The following is a 5783-nucleotide window of genomic DNA, read 5'->3' on the forward strand; positions in this document are numbered from 1 at the left end:
TAACGTGAAGCGCCCAAATAAAGCTTGACTTATGTCATAATTATGTCTAACAATTGTGTATGTAAGCTGGGAGTATAAGTACGTTGGTTTTCTTGATGTATAAATGTTTCTTATGAACTGGACCAGGCTACATGCAAGTCTCTCTTCCACCTCTTCCAATGAGGCAACACCAGCAGGTAAATCTGTGCCCGTTGGGCAGATAACATCACCATGACAATTTTGAGGTTAATTTTATTTTATTTTTATTTTAATTAATTTTTTCCAATTATTGTCAATTTGGATATTTAATGTTCTCTGTGATTGTTAATTGTTTGTTAAGTAAATTTTAAATGTTTTGTTTTTTGGTCCTGAGCCTGTGTGTCTTAGAAAGAGATAGGGTGACTCTCTCTTTCTAAGACATGGATGTGAGGATGCTGTTTTAGTTTTCAGCAGATCCTCCACTGTGACAATCATTGTTGCAGGATGACCGTCCAGCTCGTCTCTCTTTGTAGGCAGTACAACTAGCGTGCTGCTCCTCAGTCTTGAGCTTCCTCATCTCTTCCTGCCTCTCTCAGTTATGATGGAATTTGTCCACCCAGTAACCGATTTTCAGTTTCTTGGTCCACCCATGTGAGGAGCTGCTTTTAGGAGGTTCTGGTTTGTCTGAAGGAAGAGACTTTGGTGCAGCCTTTGCAGCAAAGAGGAGATAGGTGGAGTTGTTTGGGTGAGGCTTTTCTTTGACAGGCTCACTGTCTGTGTTCTGCTCTCCAACCCAGTTATTGATCAGGGGTTTCTTTCTACCCTGATGCTGTTGTGCAGAGGCCGGGGCATCAGGCTGACTGTCGATTTTCTGCTCTCCAACCCAGTTATTGATCAGGGGTTTCTTTCTACCCTGATGCTGTTTTGCCTTGAGCTCAGAGGTCTGGAGATCAGGCCTTGCTTTGTCTCTTACTCTCGGCAGGGAACAGAGCCCAGCCCCCTCTCGCCTCCTCTGCTGCTCCTCTTTCAGAGCTTTGGTGTGCTTGGGACTTTTTCCCTGCTCTTCTTTGTCCACCTGTAGGAGCATACTGCACTGAAGCGTCTCAGCTTTCCGCAGGGCCTCAAGTTCATTGGCCTTCCTCTCCTCCTCATCTCTCTGTTTGGCCTCTTGCATCTTCCTCACTTCCTCATCTTTTTCCTCCTGTCTTCTCAGACTTTCAGACAATTTTTCTCTCTCCTCACGCTCCATCTCGAGCTTCTCCACGGCCTCTAGAGCAACTTTTTCTCTGCGCTCCATCTCCATGGCTCTTAGTTCTTCATTCATTCTCCTCCTGGTCTCCTTCTTTTTCTCCTCAAAAGTCAGTTTTCCAAACAATACAAGCTCTGTTTTATCAATGAGGTCACTCATTTTTGTAGTTGTCTTCTTTCAGTACTCGTGCTGGTTTGATGTCAGGATTTGAGATGTCTCCTCTTCTGCAGGTTTGTGGTCAATGATCCTTCCAGACTTGAAGGATCTCTGAAGTCACTGATGGGGCTTTGATGTGTCATCACAATGAACATTCTAATCTACACTGTTTACCTTCAAACTGCACAGTGTTTCATTCAACTCCATATAAGGCAATATAATCTATATTTCTGTATGATATCAAGCGGTAACCTAACTCATTTTCAGGGTCCTCAAAGCTGCCCCTTCAGTTGAGTAAATATGATTCAGGCTATGCTTGAAAGCTCTTCCAGTGACGAAAACACAATGCAGGGCACTCAGAATGCATTTCCCCTTCACGTTGATCCAATGTGTCCTTTCAGTTATGAAAACACAATATAGTGCCTTCAGTTGTGTCCCTCCAGTGGAAAAGATGGATTCAGGTTCCCCAAGAGCACACCTCTAGCAAAATAAATGAGATTCAGGGCCCTCTCGAATTCCCTCCTACAAAACGTGATGTCAACCTTGTGCTTTCTAGTGAGCCAAAGAAAGCACCTGGTGCCCATCTTGTTCTATTTTCCTACTCACAGAAAGTGTTGTGACCAGCAGTTATGAAATAAAAAAAATGAAATAACTTTTACGATAACAGCTAGGGATGGGTACCAATAGTCCAGTACTCGAGTATTCATTGTTGTCATTAACGCTCACTACTCACCTGCGCATGCACTGTCTCAGGCTACAATAGTTCTCTGTGAGCATAACATGCACCATGTCAGACATTACTCGGAAAAGTGATGTCAATAACAAACAAACAAAAGACAACAACAGATTAGACAACTTAAAGTTTGTCTCCTCAAGTTGTCCAGGGTAGCCTTTTTAATACATTAAGAAGAAGGGAAAAAAAGACCAGGAAAAATCACCATGAAACATTGAACTAAACTAAATAGAGTCATAAATTACCTTGTGCTCCTGCCATTTTCTTTTTTCCAGTTCAGCAGAACAAATGTTAGAGAGGAAAGGGTTATCAGAGCAGCAGCTGTCTCTTTCAGGCGCTGTTTTCTGCAGCCTATTATTTTCAAACAGGGCCGGTTACGCAACCAAAGAACAACAGAGAAAGAAGAAAAGTGCAACTCGGTCCAAATGACTTTTAATCACAGCTATGTAGGCCAAAGGTGCCCCAGGAGTCTCCCCCAGCTCCATGTGGCCCATGAGAAGGCTTCTGGTTCCCCTTGGGGTTAACGCTATCTGGGCCCAGCTCCAAACCCAAGCCCCAGGCCTTGATTGGAGCATTGAGACCTGGACTCTCTCGTCGCGGAAGCCCACCGGAGGAGTTGCAAGCACTCTTGTCCCAACCGACTACTGGGCTTTATTCAGCATGTCGCTATTGTCAAAACACACGCACAGACACTGACCGTGGGTGGCAGTGGGCGCTCACAAGCTTTTTTATGGTATTAATAAGCTTTGCAGCGAGACATGGTAGATACACTGGAGTCTCTGTGTAAAAATGTTTGGATGCAGCTCTGTACATGTTTGAACATCATTGCGTCATGTGTAAATCATGCTCTAAAAGCGGCCAGCTATTATAGCTGCTTGTGTAGATTCTAGTGTAATTTGTTAGGGGGCCCCAGTATTGGGAGATGCAAGAAGAGGCTGCCCCTGGTTTGTTTTGATGCTGAGCCAGAGCTTCAAGAAGGAAAATACAAGCCCAATGCATGCATATATCAGAAACACACGCATGCATTTATAATAACAACAAGTTTAATTTGACTTTGGAGTGAGAAAAATGAGCTGTGAGTGTCACAGCAGCAGTGGTGACAGTGAGGAGGACATTCAGATGGACAGTCTGTATCTGAAGTCTTTGGAGGGCTTTGTCACTGTGGTAACGTCCCAAGGCGACATTATGTTCCTCTCTTAGAACATCAACAAATTCCTATTGCTCACACAGGTAAGCAACCATAGAAGCACACAGCAAGGATTAAAATAAAGGCTGGCATTGATTGCTGTAAAAAGGAACTTTTAATAAATGAACATGCATTCAGACAAACACAATTCTGCAACTTCAAAATAAATACTAAGAAAAAAATGTATTCAGTGGAGTAAAACAGTGTGGGACTACATCAGACATAGCTGAAACCAGGTAGGAAAAATCAGCAGGATTTTAAATGAGGTTTATGATCTTGTTCAGGTCAAGAATGAGGCTCGATTCAAAACTTACTCAGCAGTTTTTATTGACTGGCATTAACTTACAACGGCATATCACAGAGTAGAAGATGGATTGTCTTTGTTTGATGACTCTTTGCAGTGAGCGATGGGATGAGTTTCTGCTTGTTTTGTGTTGAATCAATTTTCGGTAGGGGCCACAACAACCCAGAAAAAAAATCCTCATAGGATTTCATCATAGCATCTTTGACTTCACTCATCCATGTGACCACGAGAAGATCAGAGAAAACCTCAGCCTGAAAACAGCTGATCAGTATAAACACACGCCTGTTATCCTCATTTCACATACCATCTAATTCTTCTATTTATTATTATCAATATTATTTATTAAATAACCACACCCCACAAAATACATAAACAAATAGTAATATCATATGCCGGTCCCTGCTACTCTTTATTTAAAAAAAGTCTGTATACCTGTTGTACTCCTTCTGGAAATGCAACAGGAGCAAAGGTCATGAGGTCAATAAAAGGTAACCAGCTGGTCTTATAAAACCATAAACAGGCCGGCTGAGTGCTTCACATGGAAATCTGCCCGTTGAATTTAATTGAAACAAGACGCACATGCACTCAGAAACCAAAAAGCGAGTTGGACAGAGGGCCTTACCAACTTTCCAAAGGCTACATTCTTTGGCACAGTAACAAAATGTTATTTCTTTTTTTTTCCCTGAGTCCTGAACCTTTTTAAAATTCTAACCATAAATAGTCGACCCCAGGCTGACTGCTTGTGCTATTTGCAACTTTTTGTGGGTCTCGATGCACAAAATAACTTAATTTGCAAATTTGACTCATTAATCATTTATGTTGCTTTTTTGCTTTTATTTGCTTTTCCCAAATTGTATCACTTTGAGAGTTTCATCAAATGTACATTGCATTGAATAAAATGTATAATTATTATTAAATAGTGTAATCAATAAAACATAGTGCCTTATAAAGTCCAAAAAATGTAATTTTATATGGTCGTCAATGTTTGATATGGGGATCCAACTTCTCTTGCACAGGTCCACTTAGAGGAACTTCATCCCATGTGGTACCACTGGTAAACTTGTAATACAGAAGTTTAGTTACAGAGCATTCTATGCACATTATTAAGTTTACAATTTGAGTAAAGCCTTAAAGGTTATGAGACAGATTTAGTTTTTTGCACCACGGAAAGGGTCAGACAAAGTTTTAAGTGCCCCAACAATTCAGCCCCCTCCCTTCTTTATGTGAGTCAAGACTACATCTGAGGGAAAAGAAGCAAAAACAGCAAGGCGTGCGTGCGCGCGTGCGGGTAGCACAGGGGGGAATGGGTTGATAAGCGCTGAGAAAGAGCTGAGCACTGACCGAGATTTCTTCATGAGGATGAAGTGCACGGTGACCAACAGAGGACGCACCGTCAACCTAAAATCAGCCAGCTGGAAGGTGAGGGAGAGAGATCTGAGAATGAGCCAACACATCTACAACATCTGCACATCTTATGTGTGAAATCATGCTTATAATATAATAAAGAAACATAACCGTTACATGGATTTTTAACATCTTGTGAAAAGCCAGATTTAAAGAATTATTTGAGGTTAAGTAATCACTTTTTTACAAGAAAAGAAAATGTACACCATTTTGTTTGTTCCTTCTATCCTTCCAATAAACACTTAACTCCTGTCTCTGTTCCTCTCTAGGTGCTACATTGCACCTGAAGATGTACACCAGCTGCCCTCCACGAGGGCTGTGTGGCTTCAAAGAGCCTCCACTCACCTGTGCTGTCCTGATGCGCGAACCAATCCCACACCCGTCCAACATCGACACGCCGCTGGACACAAGACCTTCCTGAGCAGACACAGCATGGACATGAAGTTCACCTACTGTGACGAGAGGTAGGCTCACACACAGACACAGCCCGAGGTCGGATTACTTTTCAGGCAGAGGATTGCAGACGCTTGTCAGGAGAGCAGTGTTTTGATTTATCACTGTTTCTATCGCTTTTTCATGAAGACAGTAAGATGAACTGAAATATGGTCAATTAAGAATAGAAAAGGCAAAATTGTAAAATATTGTATTGAATTACAGAGGTCTTTAAAGACATCCCAGACTTTGATTATTATCATGCTTTTTATTGTTAAAAGTCCTTAATCTGTTACTGTGAAAAATTTGCAGGTCAGCAATTCAAATTCAAATGCATTATTATTTCCGAAATTATGTCCGA

General features: G+C 41.7%; 1 pseudogene; it reads left to right on the top strand.

The window, feature by feature from the left end:
- Positions 1–3164: 3164 nt before the first annotated feature.
- Positions 3165–5458, top strand: LOC136182781 (endothelial PAS domain-containing protein 1-like; annotated as a pseudogene).
- The last annotated feature ends 325 nt before the right edge of the window (positions 5459–5783 follow it).

Source organism: Labrus bergylta, chromosome 15, assembly GCF_963930695.1.
Source record: "Labrus bergylta chromosome 15, fLabBer1.1, whole genome shotgun sequence".
Lineage (NCBI taxonomy): Eukaryota > Metazoa > Chordata > Actinopteri > Labriformes > Labridae > Labrus > Labrus bergylta.